The sequence below is a fragment of the Rattus norvegicus genome, chromosome 19 (assembly GCF_021556685.1).
Source record: "Rattus norvegicus strain SHRSP/BbbUtx chromosome 19, alternate assembly SHRSP_T2T, whole genome shotgun sequence".
Lineage (NCBI taxonomy): Eukaryota > Metazoa > Chordata > Mammalia > Rodentia > Muridae > Rattus > Rattus norvegicus.
The window spans coordinates 49635790-49656805 of NC_141552.1; the positions used below are offsets into that span (position 1 = coordinate 49635790).

Below are 21016 nucleotides of genomic sequence, written 5' to 3' on the forward strand. Positions count from 1 at the left end.
GCCAGCCTCCATCATGTCCTGAGTGTGCACATGGTTGGATGATCGCTTTGAGTTCTAATTGTAGGATCTTCCCTTATCCCCAGATGTTTTAGTTATAAAAACCTTTCCAGACGTGCAAGGAACTGCCTCATTCTACAGGCTCTGTGGAGCTTGTTGCTTTGTGTCAGTCATTTGCAAGTGTGGTACAGTCAGAAGTTAAGAAGCCCTCACAGTGGTGCTTCCCAGAAGCTGGTGGGAGGAGGGCAGCGGGATGGGGGAAGGTTGGTTAGGAGGCAGGCACAGTTCCAGTCAGGCAGGAGAAATAAGTTCAGGTGTTCCACTCACAGGAATGTGACTACAGATGTGAGAAATGGGCCAGATGGTGAGGTTAGGAGGAAGGATACTGAACGCATGTCCCCACAAAGGAGCAGTGCATGTTGGAGATGGTAGGTAGCGTACCGGAGATGAGCATCGTACAGTGTGTATTGAAGCTTCATTGTTATCATGTAAACATATTTATGTTTTTGAGTAATTTTAATTAAATAAGTTAATTGATTTTTTTTTTTTTCAAAGATGGTTTCTTAGTGTCCATCAGTCCTGGAACTCACTCTGAAGACTAGGCTGGACTCCCAACTAAGAGATCTGCTGGTCTCTGCCTTCCAAGTGCTGCAATTGGCTTTATTTTTTTTAAATTTTGTGTATGTGTGTGGCTGTGCACATATATATGTGTGCAGGTACCCATGGAGGTCAGAAGAAGGTGCTAGATCCCCCGGAGCTGGAGTTACTAACATGGGTGCTGGAGTTCTTCTGAGGTAATAGTGCACACCCTTGACTGCTGAGCCATCTCTCTCCAGCACCAACGTGTTCAGTTCTAAACAACAAGTCAGCATTTAGGAAAACAAAGCACACTGTTGACAAGTCTAGCTAACGGAGCTCCATTTTCCAAGAGTCAGGATGCCCCTTCTGAACCATGCCACTGTTCTCACGGGTAGGGGATTTACAGTGTCATCTGCTGTCTAGTCCATATTCAAACACCCCCAACTATCCCAGGAATGTTTTATTTAGTGTAGGAACTTAAATGTAAGGCATTTCAGACATGACCTCCCATTCTGTACAGTCAAGAATGTAAAGAAGAGGGGGGGGTAGCCCTGCCTTTGATCAGCCTGCCATCCTCTCCCACTTGGGGGTTGAGCCTGGAAGCGTCTTATTGGATTATAGGAGTCAAGATTCTGGTTTTGTGTTTTTAAGCACATGGGATTCATATAAGCTATAAGCCACACACAGAGCTCAGGTTTGTAATTTAAAAGGACATTATATGTCTCTCTCCCTGTAATAAAAGCATGCTGGCATTTCTGGATCTGAAGTGTCTGACAGCCTCTGCGTTTGACTTTCACAAGGAACAAGAGGTTTTGGTGTGGACACTGCACTTAGGCAAGGAGGTTAAACCCCGGATTTGTCTGTCCTTTACAGACTTCTTCCTCAAAACTGAGAATCTAGGAGAAGAAAGCTGATTCCGTTTGTGCCTAGAGGCAGACCTGGAACTCAACTATGTAGACCAGGCTGGCCTCAGACCTGAGTTCTGCCTTGGCCTCGTGTGGATGTATTGTGGCGATCCAAATTTGGAGTCCTAGGCCTGTAATCCTAAAAGTTGGAAGTGCAGCTAGCAGTCTGCAAAAATGGTTTAGCAGCACAGAACACTGCTCAGTTGAGGCAGAGGAATGTTGGAAGTTTGAGGCTAGCCTCGTCCACATAGTGAGTTACAGTCTACCCAGAGCTACACTGAAATCTTTTAATCTTAGAAACAAGGTTGATGTTGGGGTGTAACTCTGTTGGTAGAGTGATTGTCTGCTGTGTATGAAACCCTGGATTTGGTCCGCAGTACTGTATAAACCGTACATGGTGGCCCACACCTTTCATGCCAGTACAAGTTCATCTTGGCTACTTACTAAGTCTGGGTTATGGGAGACACTGTCGCAAAAAAAAAAAAATTTTTTTTTTAACATAGAGAAGGGAATCTAGCATCTACTTCTGCCCAAACATAATATCTTCTTCACTTACAGGAACACACACACCACATACACACACACACACACACACACACACACACACACACCACACCACACCACACCACACCACATCACACCTGAAAACAGCTATTAGCAGTACTAGGCAAGTCTGTAATCCCAACCTCTTAGAAGGCCCAATGCAGGAGGATTGAGTTTAAGGCCAACTTGGGCCACATAGGCAAGGCTATTCATATAGAGTGAGGCTATCTGGGAAAGAAGGAAAACAAAACATCCCACTGAGGCAGAGTGGAAAACTGAGTCCTCATGTCATGAGCTTCTAGCCCTAGAGTGGGTAACATCCTGGTAAGTTGGAAGTGCGGTAAAGGGTGTGCACACAGCATACTGTTCAGTGTCCGAGTGCTGCAGACTGCATATTGCTAGCCTAGGACCCAGATGCAAATCTTGATAGTTTCTGTCAAACATGTATTACTTGATTTAGAACTGCCATACATAGGGGATAAAAACAAACTAAACCAGGTCCTGGATGTGCACGAAATACCCAGAGCAGGAACAATGAGTGGCTGCTGGGCACTGTCACCAAGGGGAGTAGCCAGGGTGTTCTGGAGATAGAAACTAGTGATTGCTATACAACAGGGGGACCATGTCCAAAGCACTGGATTTTGTTTTATTAACAGTAGTTTCTATTTTACAAATTGATTGCCAAGGACAAATACTACCAACTTTTAAACATTACTTACCACTTTTCCTTTTTTTAAAAAAATATTTATTTATTATATAAATAAATTATATAAATAAGTACACTGTAGCTGTCTTCAGACACACCAGAAGAGGGCATCAGATCTCATTACAGACGGTCGTGAGCCACCACGTGGTTGTTTGGAAGAGCAGTCAGTGCTCTTAACCGCTGAGCCATCTCTCCAGCCCACCAGTTTTCTTTGCTTTGTTTTTATTACTGTATTTTACTAACTGTATTTATGTCTGTGCACACACACCACATCGTGCACATGGAGGTCTGAAAGCATGAGTCTTCGTCATAGTTTGACTAGTGCCTTTGCCTGCTCAGCCATCCTGCCAGCCTTGGTCTTGCTTCCTTTTGTCCCTGTTGAGAAAGGTTCTCATTATGGAGCCCAGACTGGCTTTGAACTCCCTACTCCAATCTGTACTGTCTCTCAGGGAATGACCTCAGCCAACCAGTGAGTCTTCCTAAGCCCGCCTCCTGTGAGGAACTTTGGTTTGCAGCCTTTCAAAAAGCAGGATTCTGAGAAGCCTCAGCTACCTGCCGAAATATAATGGACATATTGTGTATTCAGGAGGGAGAGGGCTAGTGGCTTTCCAGAAGAGCCTACGCTGATGGCTTGAGAGGGTGTTTAGGAGAAAAAGCTTGAGACTGACTGGCCTGAAGTGTACCCAGTCAGCAAAAAGAGGCCCATTAAGAATCAAGGTATTTAAAGCTGGCATCAATGGAGAGAGGTGGTCCCAGCATCTGGGGTTAATGCATGGTATTTGCAAGACTGATTGGAGAAAGACTTTGCCCTGAGCACCCCCAGCCCCACCCCACCCCACCCCCACAACCCAATCCTGGTATCTTGTGAGAGGCCAGGGCTTTCTCTGGGAGCTACACCCAAAGGCTTTGCTTTTTATTTAAGCAAATGAAGGCCTTTGGAGATGTTCAGATGGCCTTTTAAAGTTTTGCCTGAGCCAAGGAAGCCAAGGTGTGGAGCAAGTTTAGTCACAGCTCTTAGAACCAGTTCCTGCGTTGTCCAAGTACCCAAAGGCTCCTTCTAAGTGGACCCTGTGCCAGCGTCATCTGCCCCATCAGCATTTTTGTCCTCTACCTGTCCTGTATGTTGAGCTGCTCCAGTGGTTTGTCCCAGGACAAGCTGCCCCATCCGCAGTTTACAGCAATGCTGGTCAGCCTGGAGGGATTCTCCACAGGTGCTTAGGATTTAGGTTAAACAGTGGGGGTATTGGAAATAGTCATCGTGGCCACAGTGGAGTCTCCAGAATTTTCTTATCCCACTTCTATCTTCAACACAACAACACCCATTTAATTAAAAGGTGTTTTCTTTTGTGTATATGTGAGTCTATGTACAAAGCCAGGAGTGTATTAGATCCCCTGGAGTTGGTCTTATAATTGGTTGTGAACCACACCCAACATGAATGCTGGGAGCCCAATTCCTGACCCTGAAGAGCAGGACACTCTTGAGTGTTGTCTGAGCCATCTCTCTGGCCTCCTTCAATATCTATTTTAACCCCTCTGCATATCTCTAGTGCAGGAATCCTTTCTGAGAGTCTGAGGTGCTCACCAGTCCAACATTGTGGAGCCTCCATCGGATATCCATGTCTAACATTTCAGAGACTCAACCTTCTCCAATGCCCATTCTCCAACCTAAGTAAACGCTGGCTCAGCCTACTCCTGAGCCGTTAGGGCGGCGGCAGGGAAGCAGAGTAGCTACCCAGGGAACTTCCTTTTATGACCACAGATTTGTTTCCAAGTGGTCTGGGAAGGGAGTGGTTGGTATGGACAGACACTGTTCCCCCGTGGTACCAAAGCTTTGATGGAGTGGGGCGGGGAAGGATCAGCTTCCCGAGAGCCGAGCTGTGTAGGCACCCCCCACAGGCAGGGACAGCCACACCTGTGCACAGGAATGACCAACGCTGAGGGTGTGCACAGAGGCCAGGGAGCCCCGCTGGCTGCTCAGCCACCTGGGCGCCACTTCCCCTGCAGGCTGATCTTTGAGGCAGCCGCAGAAAATTCTAGTTCTGTGAATTGGGTTTGGGCCACTGCAGTGTAATAACAGCAGTAATACTTAGTAGCTCACATCATAGGATCTCCTTTCAGATTCTTTATAGCGTCTGTCTCTAAGACGCAGTGACTTTTGTTATTTTGAAACAGGCTTCTTACTCTGTAGCTCAGGCTGGTGTAGAATTCACCATATAATTCAGGTTTGAGGCAATTTTCCAGCTTCAGCCTTCAGAGTGTAGGGTTACGGGCATGAATTATCATCCACAGCCATTACGTCTATTTTTGTTTTATGTATCCCAGTTCAGCCTTGAACTCTGTGTAGCCCAGGTTGGTCTTAAACTAGAATAGATTCTCTTGCCGTAGCCTCCCAGACGCATGTGCTACTGAATCCAAAAATTCCATTTTAGAAAGAGGTTGAGGAGTTTTTCTGATGCCCCACAGCTAGTTAGAGGCACAGCTCTGGCCAAAGTTCAGATTTATCCAGATTCCAACCAGCAGTGCTAGGTAGCGCAGCACCTGTGCTAACAGCAAAGGGCCTTGGGGGCGGGGTGGAGGGGGCTGGTCCAGTCAGAGGTCAGCAAGGGCCTTCAGGAAGGGGTAGGTCCAATCTGCTTCTTGCTGTCTCTGTTTCTGGTCTCTGCTGGCCTTTCTCTTACCTCAGCCAAGTCCGCCAAGTACTCTCAGCACTCCGGATTCTTCTCTCTTTCTGTCCCTCCCTTTGCAGAGGGCCACTTACTATCATTACCCCTTTGCCTTGGGACTAGCTCCAGGGGTCACAGTCCCTCTTAAAGCCTGACTTTTGGAAAGAGAAAAACATCATCTATCATTTATGCCGTTGGATTGCAACCCTGAGGATGTTCTTATCAAACCGCAAAGAGTCAGATGGAAGCCACAGGCTCCCGTGTCCTGAATGTCTTCGCTCGATAATGCAACTGAGACCCACATTTAGGGTTTGGGAAGCCATGTTACCCAGTTGGTGGCTGTTGACTACAAGTCAAGTAAACACAGGTTCCTCTCTCAGTTAGCCTCTCCTTAAAGACAAGGAAAACGTTTGTTACGTAAGGAGAGGAAAGCAATCTATTACTTATTTAGATTGGGTGTGCTTGTATTGTATAGTGCGTGTACAGGAAGGTTTATGTGTGTGTGCCCATAAGTATACACATGGAGGCTGCCGGCAGGATCACGTGCCTTTTCTGTATTCCTTCTTAGCCTGATTGTCTTAAGAAAGGTTTTCTCGACCTGGTTACAAAGTGAGTTCCAGGACAGCTAGGGCTACACAGAGAAACCCTGTCCTGGAAAAAAAGAAAAAGGAAAAGGAAAGTTTCCCTCACTGAGTGAATATAAAGCTGGCTCATAAATAAATAAATAAATAATCTTTTTTAAAAAGTTGAGATAAGACCCTGCCTCGGAGTAGCCTTGGACCCATACTGTAAAAAGTCACATCCCAGGACTAACCCTCAATTTATGAATTTCTTCTTTATTGTCCCCTAAACATCTATCTGCTTGTGATTTTTATGCTTCAAAAGAAGATTGTTGGTGCTTTTTCTGGGTCATTGTGTCTCTGAGCCTGACTTCAACACTAACCAGTTAGAAGCAGTTTGGTTGCTTTTGGCTTATTTCTGACCTTGGCCGGCCTTTCCTCATCATTAATTCACCACTAGTAGTGATCCCAGCATGGGAAGGCAGAGGCAGGATCATGAATCAGAGGCCAGAGTGAGTCTGAATTCAGCCTGGGTGCCACAGTAATACTCTGACAGTAACAATGAACAGTAATTTAAAAAAAAAAAAAAAGAAAAAAGAAAAAAGAAAAGAAGGAAGAACAGACTGTAGATACCAGGTGCAGGCTCCAGTATACAATAGCATACAGCTGCAGGGCACATACTCAAGATACCACAGTCTGAGTGCCGTGACACCCGCCCGCCCTAGCTGAGCTTCTCAAACCTTTTTACCTCCATGCCTGCAGCTCTTTCAAAAGACTCCATTATCCATTTACCTGGTCTGTTCCCAATTTCCTATGTAGTCAAGAATTGGAAAAGCCGCACACATGCAAATTCCCATTCAAGGTTTCTCACTAAGGCATTGTTTGCAAAGCACATGCTTGGGAGACAACCCAAGTACCCTTCAGTGCAGGATTAACTAAATAAATTATGGCATTCTTGAGGCAAAATACTGTGCAGCTATAAGATAAAGAAAACTCTTTACACCAGAGTGTTGAATAAACACTAATACATTATGTTAGGGCGGGGCACAGTGGCTCACCCCTATAATGCCAGCAATGGGAAAGTTGAGGCAGTAAGAGGGTTGTCTCAAGTTCCAGGTCAGTTCGGGACCAGCCTGAGTTTTAGAATGAGACCCTATCTCAATAACAAACAGCAGAGTAATTCACATCTCTGCAATTGCTCAGGACTTGGGGAGCAAGTCACAGATCAATCAGAAGGTCCTACCTGGCCGCCCCTGGGAACTGAGACCCTTCCTGAGAACTGGGCATCATAGGACTGAGGAGCCCTTGTAGGAGAGGGAGGACATCTGCTAGGGTGGTGAGGCAGCGGGTGGAGGCTGACCCACACATGAGCCAAAGAGGAAGGGGGACCGCAGGCTGCTGCCAGCTGTCTAGAGAGAAACGTGACAGAAGCCAAGTGTGGTGACTGGATCCTCCTACGCCCTTCCTAGGTGAGCGTTCATCTGCAAGGGAGAGGCTGCACGGAACCAACATAGATGTGGGCTCGATGACACGGAATGCTGCAGCAAGCACATATTAATTAGTATGGGACTTGGGGCAGGGCAGGGTCTCACTATGTAGCCAGGTTGAACTCTCCAATATTCCTGCCCCATGCTTTGTTCTCCCAAGTTCTAGAATTATAAAACTGCACTGCTGCATCGGGCTCCGTGTAACGGTTGGGGGCCAGTCTGGCTGTGCCTACAGATTTCATATGTGTGTGAGTCCTCTTTCCTACAAATTCACAAGACTTCAGTCCACAGGACCCAGACGCCTGCCCAAGGCGGGCTGAACAAAGTCGTCAGGGCAGGCATGTGTGCTCTCAGTGGTACGTAAAACAGCATGGAGGGGGTTCCCCATGCACTCAACAGAAAAGGATGCAGAAATTCACAAGGAGGCAGCCAGGTGTTTATTGTGGCAAATGCCTGGTCTTGACAGTGAGTTCCAGGACAGCCAGGGCTTTATACAAAGACCCTGTTTTAAAAACAAATAAACAAACAAACATCCCAGCACCTGGAGGCAGAGACAGGTGGATCTCTGCAAGTCAAGGTCAGCTTGCTTTACATAGAGTTCTAGGACAGCCGAGGCTACACAGGGTCTCTCGGTATGGCATATAACCGCAAGAGGAGAATTTGTCTTAGAAGAGCTAAGGGTGAGGCTAGGTAAGGCAGCACACCTGTGGCCCACCACTTTGAAGGCTGAGAAAGAATAGGGAACTTGAGGCCAGCCTGGGCCACACAGTAAGATCATGTCATAACAAAAAAGGCTAAAAGGGGTGGGGTGCAACTCAGCAAAGCACTTCCCTAACATGAAGGAGGTCCTGGGTTCAAGCCCCACCAGTGCAAAAGGGGGTGGGTCTTTTCCTGTATTGTTTAATTTGGGTCTGGGAGGCAGAGGTGAGAGGATGGTTCAGTGGACAAGAGTACTTGCTCTGCAAGCCTGAGAGCCTGCAATTGAATGAATCCCCATCACCAGTATAAGAACCTGACCATAACTGCACGTCTGTGTGTGACCCCATGCATGCCCAGGGGTTGCCATATTCAGACACACCAGAAGAGGGCATCAGATCCCATTACAGATGGTTGTGAGCCACCATGTGGTTGCTGGGAATTGAACTCAGGACCTCTGTTAGAGCAGTCAGTGCTCTTAACCACTGAGCCATCTCTCCAGCCCTTATCTCAACTTTTATGGGGTTAATGCAGGCCAGGGGTTTTTACTGTTGCTGAAAGGAGGGACTGTAGGGTTTGTAGTAAAATGGGGGTGGCAGAGCAGTACTCAGAGTTACTCTGGGCTCTTCGGTGGTAGGTTGTGTCATCGTCAGTCGGTCCTCCCCCTCCCCGTTCTGTGCTACTGAGGTTTGAACCCAGAACCTCTGGCAAGCTAGTAAGTATTCTAACACTAAGCTATATCCACAGTTCATTTCCTCTGCTCACATTTTCTGACCTTGAATTCTTAGAATGAACTTCCCAAACGGAGATAGATACCTTCCTCATCTCCCCTCTAAGGGATGCGGCATTGTTGTGGGGTTTATTTTCTGAGTAATTACCTTTCCAGGCAGGCTGAGCAGGGTTAGCAAACACTCTTGGAAGCAGCTGCCTTTCCCATCAATGCTTGCTTGTTCTGGATAATGAAAAATGATGCTAGCATCCATTAAAGAAAAAGCTGCCTCTTGTAAGCGCTGGTGGACAAGTGGGCGCTTGTCATGGAGTCATCTGCTGATGCATGTGACCTGAGACTGAGAAACGCCTCCCTCTGCGCCTTGGACTCCTAGCCATTCTTTGGGTCTGTTTAGGAGTTTTGTTTAAAGGTCAGAGGCGGAGGGTCTCTGCTTCTCCAGCACTGCCCACATCTGGCAAGAGTTTGGGCCTCGTGCCCTTCCTCTGCAGAAGAGGTTTTCAGAGCTCATTTTTGAGTTATTGAATGAACCAAATATTCTGGATTTCCAGTCTCAGCAACTCCAGAGTCTGAGGCAGGAGAACCACTTGAAGCCCAGGAGCTAAAGGCCAGCCTGTGCAACACAGGCTGTCTCAAACAAAAGTTCTGAATTCAGTAGCAGCTTCCCCTGATCTCACATGGGCTGCAGCATTTCTGTTTTCTTGTGCCTGGGAACTGTGGCCCTAGATTGATGTATATTTCTGGTTGGCTGTTTCTGCGACTCTGAGCTGCCACCAGCAAGAAGTTGATTAGAAAACCTAACCTCAGCTGGGCATAATGGTGCATTCCTTTAACCATAGCACTTGGGAGGCAGAGGCAGGTGGATCTTTGTGAGTTCAAGGCCAGGCTGGTCTACAGTATGAGTTCCAAGACAGCCAGAGTTCCACAGAAACTCTGTCTTGAAAACCAAGTTAAAAATAAAAAACTTGCTGTGGGTGGTACAGTGCCCAGGGAGAGGCAGAGGTAGAAGTAGGCAGATCTCTGTGAATTCAAAGCCAGCCTGGTCTTCAGAGTGAGTTCCAGGACCGCCAGGGCTACACAGAGGTTTCTTGTCTTGGAAAAACAAAAGGTAAAGAAACAACAAATACACAAACCCCACCAGCAAAGGGGAGACAGCATGAGGTGCTTAGCCAAATACCAGTGCATCGGGACTGTTACTGAGTTGCTTGTGTGTGCGAGTTTAACTGTGTGCATGGACATGTATGTGTGTATGAGCGTGACACAGTGGGATCTGGAAGTCATAAAACAACTCGTGGGACTTGGGTCTCTTCACCTCATGCACCCCAGGGATTGAGCTTGGGTTTTCAGGCTTGGCAGCAAGCATCGGTGCCAGCTAAGCCATCTGTCTGGCCTGCCTATTTTGTTTTATTGTAACAGAGTGTCAGGTGGCCCAGACTAGCTTTAAATTGTATGCAGACGACAATGATCTTGATCTTCTTGCCTCCACCTCCAAAGTGTGGATTACAGGCATGTGCCACCACACCTGGCTCCATGTCACTCTTGTAATTACTGTTAATTAAGGACTATTTATGACCTTTTCGTTCATTCTGCACTTCTTTACTGCCTCCATATTATTGGGTGTGTAGACTTTGGCTCATGGGGTACTCCTCAAATGAAACCCTAATAACTATATTTTTTCGAGTTCATTGAGTTGTAATTTACACACCTTACAATTTGCCCAGTGTAACTGCATGTTAATTTTTATAGGTGCACTCAGTGGCTCACCCATCACTCTGATCCAGTTTTAGATTTGCATTACTCATGAGCCCACCTTGAGTCTACCTAATATCCCACCTTGCCTCAGTCCCAGGCCATCTCGGGGCCTGCTTTCTGTCTGAGACAGTGTCTCTCCGTTATGTAGTCCTGGCTGTCCTAAACTCACTATGTAAACTAGGCTGGGCTCAGAGTTCTGCAAACCCCTCTGCCTTCTGAGTTCTGGGATCAAAGTTTGTGCCACTGCACCCAGCATTCTCTTAATTTTCTAGTAGTCATTAAATAAGGTAAGTAGCTTTTTGGGTGAGTGCCCAATGCTCAGTGTAGTTAAGGATTACTAACTTATGCTTTTGGAAGGACTGGGAATGTAGCCCAAGGGCACAGTGCTGGCTTAACATGCTCAAGGCCCTGAATGCTACCCTAAACACTGCAAAAGGAAAATGGTTCTCTAGACATGCATTGATTAGTATGGTGTTTCTATTTATTGTGGAGTTGTAAGTAGCTATAGCATAATGTAGCCATTCCTGGTAGCATACATACATACATACAACTTTTATATGTGTCTGCATGCATGTATGGGTGTATACTACATGAATGCATGAGTCCTCAGATGTCAGAAGAGGGCATGTGGTCCTTCAGAGTTGTAGTTACAGGTGGTTGTGAGCTGCAATAGGGTTCTGTGAAGAGCAATAAGCACTCTTAACTACTGAGCCATCTCTTCAGTACCTACAGGTTTTTCCTTTGTTTGTTATAGGCAAATTCAGAAAAAGAAGGGTGTGTGTGTGGGTGTGTGTATTGATTCACTTATCACATATCACACCCATTTCAAATGTGAACCAAATGCCTTTGGTATATGCACAGAATTTGCAACCATCCCCCATCAACGTTGGAGCATTTTCGGGGCCTGGAGAGGCAGCTCAGCAGTTGAGAGCATTTGCTGTTCTTGCAGAGGAACCGAGTTCTGTTCCCAGCACCCACATGGTGGTTCACTACAATCTATAGCCCCAGTTCTAAGGGGTCTGATGCCTTTCTGTGACCTCTGTATCACTAAGCGTCCATTTGGTACACAGACATACATGAGGCTAAAACATTCACACATAGAGCAAAACGAATAAATACAAAATGAATAAATAAATGAATAAATATTAAGAAATCTGCCCCTTGCCACCTGCCTTCTTCAAGCCCTGTCTTTTTGGTCTGGGATATTTGAGTACGACAAACGGAATGGCACGGGGCCTGTGTGGTCTTTTGTATGTGTGACAGATCATCCATGAAGCAGAAGGCACCTCTGTTTCTTTCCGTTGCTAGACAATACTCTGGTGATAGGATATTTCACTCACCGACCGTCATTCAGCATCTGCTGTGTCGGCTCTGGCGTGTGAGATATGCTACAGTTCCACCTGGTAACACTCCCTCCCCCACACATCCAGAAGGCATTGCTGTTGACATTCAAAACTAAGCCAAATCCCAATCCGGGGTGCAAAATTGACACCTGACAGAGTGTACAAAGAAGCGATGTGTGTCTGTTCTCCTGTCACCTTAGAACCCAGCTGTCTGGGTTAGTAAATGGAAGGACTGTGTTCTCACTTTCCATTACCACAAGGGAGTGAAGGAAATCCCCAGAACCCACAAGGTCAGGCTGTGCAGAAGGACTGTATGGGAGTAAAGAAGGTGGGCCTTTGGGTCTTCTACAGTCGGCCAGTTTGAGCCTTACTCTGCCATTCATGCTGTGTGACCTTGGAAGAGGCCTTTAACATCTCTGAGCCTTTGCTGAGTCATGTTTCCCCCAGGGTGGTTTGTAAAATGCACCTTGTGCCTGAGGCAATGACTTTTTTTTTTTTTTTTGCTTATATTGGATTCTACAGGCACTTGGGGGAAGATTTAAGATCTACCAACTCCTTTCCCATCTCTGTATTAAGTTAGTTGGAGGCCCGGGCAGTTTTCAAAGCACACCAGGACAGTATGCACACTGTACATTAGATCCCAGAGCGAGATTATAGACATTTTGGTCAACATGCTTTAGTTCCCGAGTGGGACTGAGGCCTTAGAGCTGTTATGGCTACATTAAGAACTAGGGCTAGGATGGTCCGCACACCGGCACTCAGGACTGCCTGCCTCTTGTGGGAAGAGGTTTAGGGTGGAGGACTCAGCTGTGTGGAATTTAGAACAAGACCCTCCCTGGGCTCTTCTCCCTGGGGGAAATCCACAGAAAGGGAAAGTAGAGAGGCAGCCTCCTCTTCCTAATCAATAAGCAAACAAGTCATGGAGCCACAGGAATGCTCCCTGGGCTGCAGCCAGTGGCAGTGCCAGTTAGCACCCCTGTGTTTAGGCAGTAGGGTGCAGTGGTATTGTCTGCTTGCAGCTAAAAGCCAGGACACCACAGCTCTGACTTGGCACGAAAGCCAAAGGTTTTTTTGTTTTTTTGTCTGCTGGTGTCAGCTTGGCCAGAAGAAAGGCTATCAGATCCCCAGAAACTGGAGTTACAGGCAGATGTGAGGTACCTGACGTGTGTGCTGGGATTTCTACATCTCTGGAAGAGTAACAAGTGCTTTTAACCACTGAACCATCTCTTCTGGCCCATTTTTGTCCCCATAACCCTATTACAGCAGGTAGGGACAAAGTCCCCATCTTCTTGCACCAGATTTCAACCCCTCTTAAAGTAATTGCATCCTCACCAGAGAGTGTCTGTAGGAACATTGAAACCTGGCTCTTGACCAGCAAAGCCACCCCAGGCCCCGAGCTGACCTAATGGAGCCCCATGGAGCATTACTGAGATCAAGCCTCAGGAGGTTTCATCTGCAGATGCTGGACTGTCCAAGAGAGGCCTGGGGAGGAAAATGACTTCAAGCTAGTGTTTCTTTTCCTTGGTCCTGACATGAAGGACAAGGAGATGGGAGAGATCTTGGCTCTCAACTGAAGGAGCAGGAGCCACTGCTGGTCACAAGCCCATGTAGACCTACAGGCACTGTTTCTTCAGTTCTGGCCCAGTGACCACATCTGCTGTGTTCTCACCTGGCTCTTCTGTGTTGAATCAGGGATCCAGGCCATGACAAGCACGAGGCGCTTGGATGGGTCTTAGAACTGCCCTTTGCACCACCCTGTGCCTCACTCTGGCTTGAGCATGTAGCCAGAAGTCCAGCCTTCCTGCTTGATTAAATCAGCCTCCCCCACCCCAGCCTACCTCAGTCCTTGGAACCCCATTACCTTCTCTGGATATACATACATACATACATACATACATACATACATACATACATATATACATATACATATACATATACATATACATATACATATATATATATATATATATATATATATATATATATATATATATATGTGTGTGTGTGTGTGTGGTTGTTATCCCTGCTGCCCCGGATCACAAATCTTGGGAGGGCAAAGAACCTGTTTTTCAAACACAGCTTCCAATGAAGCAGAGAGTAAGTCAGAGCTTTACATTTTGTTGACGTTCTGAGCATGGTGATACCGGCCTGTAATTTCAGCTACTCAGGAAGCCGAGAGGCAGGAGGATTACAGGTTAAAGGCACCCTGTCTGTTCAAGACCAGCCCGGACAACTTAGCAAGAGCCTGTTTTCAAAATAAAAATGAAAAAAAGGACCAGGGATGTAGTTCAAAGCCTGGGGATGTGGTTGCCTGTCGTGTGGGTTGATCTTGATACCTCCCAAAAAGGAAAGAAGAAGAAGAAAAAAAAAAAACCCACCTATTTTTGAGAAAGAATCCTTGAGGGAGGTGAGCACACCTGACTTTTTGCAAATGGAGAAACTGCCACTTGGCAGAGGTGAGCAATGGCCGAAGAAAGAAGCAGAGCTGGGACCTGAACCCTTGAGTGTGCTTAACCACATTCAACAAAATGTAGAATGCTAACGTGTCTCCTGTGTGAGGCTGACTGTGATTGGCTCTCAGCAGAGTTACCATGGAGCTGGAAACACATTAGCCCCATAGAACCTGAACTGGTGATCACTGCCCTGGTGTCCACAGTCAGCATTAATGACCTTAGAACATCTGGGGACAGGCCTGGTGATGATGGATTGCCCTGTATCCTGTTTACTCCCAGAAATCAGGATTTAATGAGCCTGAGAGAGTTCTCCCTGGTCTGTGACTTTGTGGGCTCTCCTCACTACACCCTGCTGGCTGTTTCTCCGAGATTCAGCCGTGCCTTCCTTGGAGATGTTTTTTGTTGTTTTTGAGACATAAGGTGGAAGGTTTTTTTGTTGTTTTCTTTTGGTTCTTCAAGACAGGGTGTGTAAGTAACTCTGGCTGTTCTGGAACTCTCTGCAGGTGTGTGTATAGATGGATATTATGTATGTATGTATGCATGTATGTATGTATGTATGTATGTATGTATCTATCTATCTATCTATCTATCTATCTATCTATCTATCTATTCATCTATCTATTCATCTTATCTATCTGACTAACTAACTGTATCTCCATCTGCTGGCTTTGAACCAGTGACCTGCCTGCCTCTGCCTCCCAAGTGCTGGGATTAAAGATGTGCTTTGTAGAAGGTTCTTGAGCCTGGTTTAGACTTCCTCCTTTGTTCAAACCTCTTCTGAGTATCCGTGTGGTTCTGAGGCCCTTGTCTATGGGATGCTCTTTTGCTAGTATCTGTAGCTACTTCCAGTTAGTCTGCACTCAAAGCCACATATCATAGTTGGCTTGCCACAGTGTAGACAGACTGTCTGGTTAAACCAAATTGTCAGACCACAGCTTCTGTCTGTTCCTAGCCATGTGGCTGGACCATATCCCTTTACCTTTCTTTCTTTCTTCCTTCCTTTCTTTCTTTCTTTCTTTTTTTTTTTCTTTCTTTCTTTCTTTCTATTAATTTATTATATATAAGTACACTGTAGCTGTCTATAGACACAACAGAAGAGGGCATCGGATCTCTTTACAGATGGTTGTGAGCCACCATGTGGTTGCTGGGAATTGAACTCAGGACCTCTGGAAGAGCAGTCGGGTGCTCTTAACTGCTGAGCCATCTCTCCAGCCCCCCTTTACCTTTATGTGTTTCTGCTATTTCATTTATGAACAAGAGTTGCTAAATGCCTCCTACTGTATACAACTGACCAGGTGTATCCAACCCAGGACTGCTCTCTAGCAGTAAACAGTTTATTATAGTTCTTGTCCTCATCTTTCAAGAGATGGACACAAATAGCGACCTATCAGAGTGCACCCATGTGTCCTCGGCAATAAAGGATTACTTGTCCATGCCCTGTTTTTAAGGCTATGATGACATCTACCAGGTATGGTTGTTTCACAAGTTCATAGTCCTTTCTAGTTTGGTGGACACCATTAAAGGAGAGAAGTCTGTCATTCCATTGCCCAATGCCATCTAAGAAAATGACAGACCTGGGGAGGGGTTTTCTGGAAGGTGACATCTGTGAAGACTTTGGAAAGTAATTCTGAACCACAGAACAAGAGACTGCCTACTCCAATCCCTTCTTCCTGCAGGTGAAACTTTTTATCTTCTGTCTTTAGAGTTTGAGTCAGAAAGTGCAGCTGTATTTGTGGGATACACAGTAGCAGCATAGTCTTAGGGAGCTCTGAAGCCTCTCTGATCAACCCTTTGTAACCTTGAGCCAAGCACCTGTGTCTTAAGTGATTCTTCAAGTATAGCTAAACAGATGTCTTGGCATTGACTGGAACCTCTCTCAGGGAGAAATGTCCTTCAGGGCCTGCCCTGTGCATGGTGTGAGCAGAGTTCTATTTTCAGACTGCTTCTGACAGACCAGATCACCCATTATTTACTAAAGCAGTCAACCATGGTCAGCTGCCTTTGATGACTGGACCCTGTCCTCGAGCCCCAGCACTTTCTGTGATGATCAGAGGCTTCTGAGAGTTCCTTGTCTCTACCCACTCACATTCCTGGGATGGCCACCCTAGTGGAAGAAGAAATAGGATCCTTCAAGTAAGGCTGGCCCTAGCCTGGTGGTAGTTACTCAAAAAGAATGTAGCTGAGGCTCAGGCTGGTCCATGTGACCAGAGCCTTTCATCAACCTGGCCTTTATTTGTATCTAATTGTTCCCCCTCCCACTTCTGCTCTTAGCTACAAAGCCAAGTCAGGTAGAAGATGGGGTGCTTATAGATGAGTGCAAAACTTAGACACACTAGAAAGACATTCTTACTCGCTTTTTTTTGTTTTTGTCATTTAAGAAAAAATTCTTTATAATTGTAATCAGCAAAGAAACAATTCCAGCCCTTCCCCCTTCTTGGGTGGGCAGTTCGTGGCAGTCTTGTGTATCCCAGGCTAGCCTCAAATCTGCTATGTAGCCTAGGATGACCTTGAATTCCTGGTCCTCTTTCACTTCTCAAGTGCTAAGATTGAGACCAACCCTCCCTGCCCCCTCTTGTTGACAATTTAACTCAAAGCATTATAAGTGTTATACGCAAATGCTCTACTACAGAGCTGTGCCTCCAGGAGAAGCTATATTTAATTTGAGGGTGGAGGGAGCCTATCTCAACCCCACTTATATCAGTCTTCTCCAATTATCATTCATCCACCAGCACGGGCTAGCCTCTGCAAAATTTGGGTTACATCGACAACAATGGGGGTGGGTGGGGATAGTCTTGAATAGCAGTGAAGAGCCCTCACTTAGGGATGAGCCAACTCAGCTCTGAACCCTGCAGTGTATAATTTCAGGAAAAGAAAGCCCGTGCTGAAAGGGCCTCAGCAAGGCTGGGGTCGGGGCAGGGAGAAGTCGCCCCATCCTGCCCCAGTGGCTCTCAGTAGTTCAGCAGCATGTCAGACCATGGAATGCACGCACCAGGAGGAGGATAAAGCTCCATGAGGTTGTTCTCTGACCCCCATACATCCCCTGACACACACACACACACACACACACACACACACACACACACACACACTGCTGCATACACCCCTATGCTCACATACAGCAAGGGGCTAAAGGATAAAAAAGATTAAGTGAGTGGGTAAAGATGCTTGCTGCCTAACCCGGCAACCTGAGTTTGATCCCCGGAACCCACGTGGAAGGACAGACTTGATGCCATCCATCATCTGACCTCCATACTCACACACATACATCCAGACAAAAATACCCATACATACAAAAATAAAAACTTAAGAAAACACAAGGCAGGGTTGGGGATTTTAGCTCAGTGGTAGAGCACTTGCCTAGGAAGCGCAAGGCCCTGGGTTCGGTCCCCAGCTCCGGGGGGGGGGGGGGGGGAACAAAGGCATAGAACACCAGGACGAGGGCCTTTGGGGGAGAGAGGCATGAAATGCAGTCAGGAGCATGAAATCTCAGACTGCCTGCATCTAAATCCCAGCCCTGATAACTTACTATCTTGCTTCAGTTTCCCCATCTGTAAAAAGAGGATTGCTAGGGGCACAATGGCGCATGCCTTTTGATCCTAGCACTCAGGAGGTAGAGGCAGGCAGATTTCTCTGAGTTTGAGACCAGCCTGGTCTACAGAGTGAGCTTTAGGACAGCTAGGGCTACGGAGAGAGAGACCCAGTCTCAAAAAACAAGATACAACACCAAACATGCCAAGAGCATCAACAGCATAAAAGTTCTGGGTTTGAGTGGTTCAGTGTTTGTAAAGTGCCTGGAATGAAAGTGTTCTGCAAATATTTAAAATGTGGCAAAAAAAAAAAACCAAAAAAAACCAAACAAACAAAAAAAAACAACGGGGCTGGGGATTTAGCTCAGTGGTAGAATGCTTGCCTAGGAAGCGCAAGACCCTGGGTTCGGTCCCCAGCTCCCAAAAATAAACAAACAAACAAACAAACAAACAAACAAATAAATAATAAATAAATAAATAAAAAATGTGGCCAAAATTGTTGACAAGAGTAACTGTGAAAGTATTAGTTCAAATCATAGAATTTTTCTTTTCTTTCCTTTCCTTTCTTTTCCTATCTCTCTCTCTTTCTTCCTTCTCTCTCTCTCTTTCTTTCTTTCTTTCTTTCTTTCTTTCTTTCTTTCTTTCTTTCTTTCTTTCTTTCTTTCTTTCTTTCTTTCTTTCTTTCTTTCAAAGGCTCTCAATGAATAGGCCAGGGTAGCCTCAGACTTTTTAATAATTGGTGCACACCTGGGTGCACCACCACACCCAATTTGAAATTGTGGGGCTTCCTGGTGATAATGGTGATTGATGGTGGTGACTGCTGTGGTTTCCAATTAAGAGATGCTCAGGGGGTCTTAATTCCCATGGGTACCAGTGCAGGTCACAGCTGGGTAAGGGAAGGTGTTGTGCTGGGTGGGGTTGACCTAGTTAGTCCCTTGCCAGCTTTCTTTATTCAACACCTTCCCCTGCAGAAACGTCAATGCTCACCCAGCTCCTTGTGCGGATTTTGGTGTTCTCGGAGCTCTGCACGGCCGAGCCCCAATGGAAGACGTCTACAGTCTTCCTGGAGATGGAGAGTCCCTCCAACTTTCCCTTGTTTTTCTCAGCCCAGAGGATCCCGTTTTACAGAAAGATAATAAGTGTTCACCAGCACCTGGAAATTCAGGTTGGGGCTCTCTGTCATAGTTACATGGTGTCACTTCTCCAAGAGTGAGACTGAGCCACCATTAAGAAGTGCCTTGAGCGGGTTAATTGCCCTGTACCAAGTTATTTACCAAGCCGCTCGCTCTCTTTGGCTCCCACCCTTGGCAAGTCCAGTCGTGTTACTGTTGGTTTTCTTTTCACTGCCTAGATTTCTGCTGGCTGGAGAAAGGATTCAAGGCCAGCTCCTGTTCCTTGCTTATGTGACCAGTCCCCAAATAAGATGCAATTACTTGTGCTGTGGGTTGGGAGAGTGTCTTTAAAAGCATCTTTAAATGTTCCTTATCTGGACTTCAAAAATGCTAACTGGGAACTAGGGAGATGGGTACTTGCTGTGCCCATGAGGAAAGTCTGTCAAGTGGGGGACTTGTATACACTGGCAGAGATGTCAGATGGAGTCCTGGTGCTTGCTGGCTAGGCAGCCTGTCTTATTTGTTGAGTTCCAGACCAATGAGAGACTCCAGTCTTACAAAACTAGGTGGATAGCATTGGAAGAACCACACCGAGGTTGGCTGCACAGACTCTCTTTCCTACACACACATTCCTCCCATAAGAAAGGATAGTTGGTTCAAGTTCAGACAGATCATTCTGCTCCTGTCATCTCTCATTTGCCTTCTGCACCAAAATGTGTGTGTCAAAGAAGGGTGTTCTGCCAGACTGGTGGTGCCTGTACCCTCCCTCTCACTCACTGAACAACAATCATGTCTGTTTTGTCTGCCAAGTACAGGACTTTTGGCTTCAGAGTTGTTTACAAGAGCGGCCCCTGGTGAAAGAAATGAACACTGTAGCCCAGGCATCTTTCCCATGGACAGACAGCGATCCATCCACCTAAATGTAGAGGTGCCTAGCTTTGAAAAGGAGGCACGGGATTAAGGGATTTTCATAAGAGAATGCTTACGTGAAATACAAGTTCCATTGTGGGGAGTGATGGGTAATTCCCAATGGGTGGGAAGTAAGCTGACTTCTGAGATTCGTTGTGAATTCAAAACACACACACACACACACACACACACACACACACACACACACACACACACAGTCTGTCCCATGGTATGCCTGAGGTCTGACGACATCTGACAAGTCTGGGTAGTGGTGGTGCACACCTTTAATCCCAGCACTTGAGGCAGAGGCAGGAGGATTTCTGAGTTCTAGGAAGGCCAGCACCGTGTCTGTCCCTCAAGTCCCCCCCCACCCTGTCAGTTCTCTCATCATATTAGTTCTTTCATTGGGGTTCCAGCAACTGAACTCAGGTTGTCAGGATTGGCTGGAAGCATGCCCACCCGCTGAGCCATCTAGGTGTCCTTGGGCTTTTGAGGCAGGGTTTCCTGCAGCCTCAAATCTGCTGTGTAGCCAAGGATGACTTACCTCTGGAAAAGGAGCCAGCCAGTATTTTTCACCTCCTATCTGTTTGGTTTGTGCGTGCTGTGTGTGTGTGGGTCTGATGTTTTGTGTAAGCACAGGTACAGATGTGTCATGGAGGGCGTAGAGGTCAGACACCACCTTTGGTACTGGTTCTTCTCTTCCGATGAGACATCTACTGGCCTATTTTCATATTAAGCCATTTCTCTTTTGCTTTCACTCTGAAAATGAAAGATTACTTTATAGACAAGATACGATTCTCATTGACTATTAAAATGAAGAAAACCAACCAACCAACCAAACAAACAAACGAAAAACAAACTCCAAAGGTCAGTTGCCCTGTATTTGAAAAGTAAAATCTTACTGCTGAGGCCAAGGCTCCCCAGGTGGGAGCCATCGCTGGTTCGTGGTTGGTTGAGGTGCATCTTGTATGATGAACGTGCTGGGTGAAACCAGTTCCCTTTCTGAAGAAGAAGTGTCCTGTCTGTGGTCTGTCCAGTTTCCTAATCTCTGTGATCT

The 21016-nt window shown here is 46.4% G+C and overlaps 1 protein-coding gene across 1 annotated transcript in view; it reads left to right on the forward strand.

The window, feature by feature from the left end:
- Cdh1 (cadherin 1) overlaps positions 1-21016 on the forward strand; it is a 69415-nt gene that overhangs the window by 27327 nt on the left and 21072 nt on the right.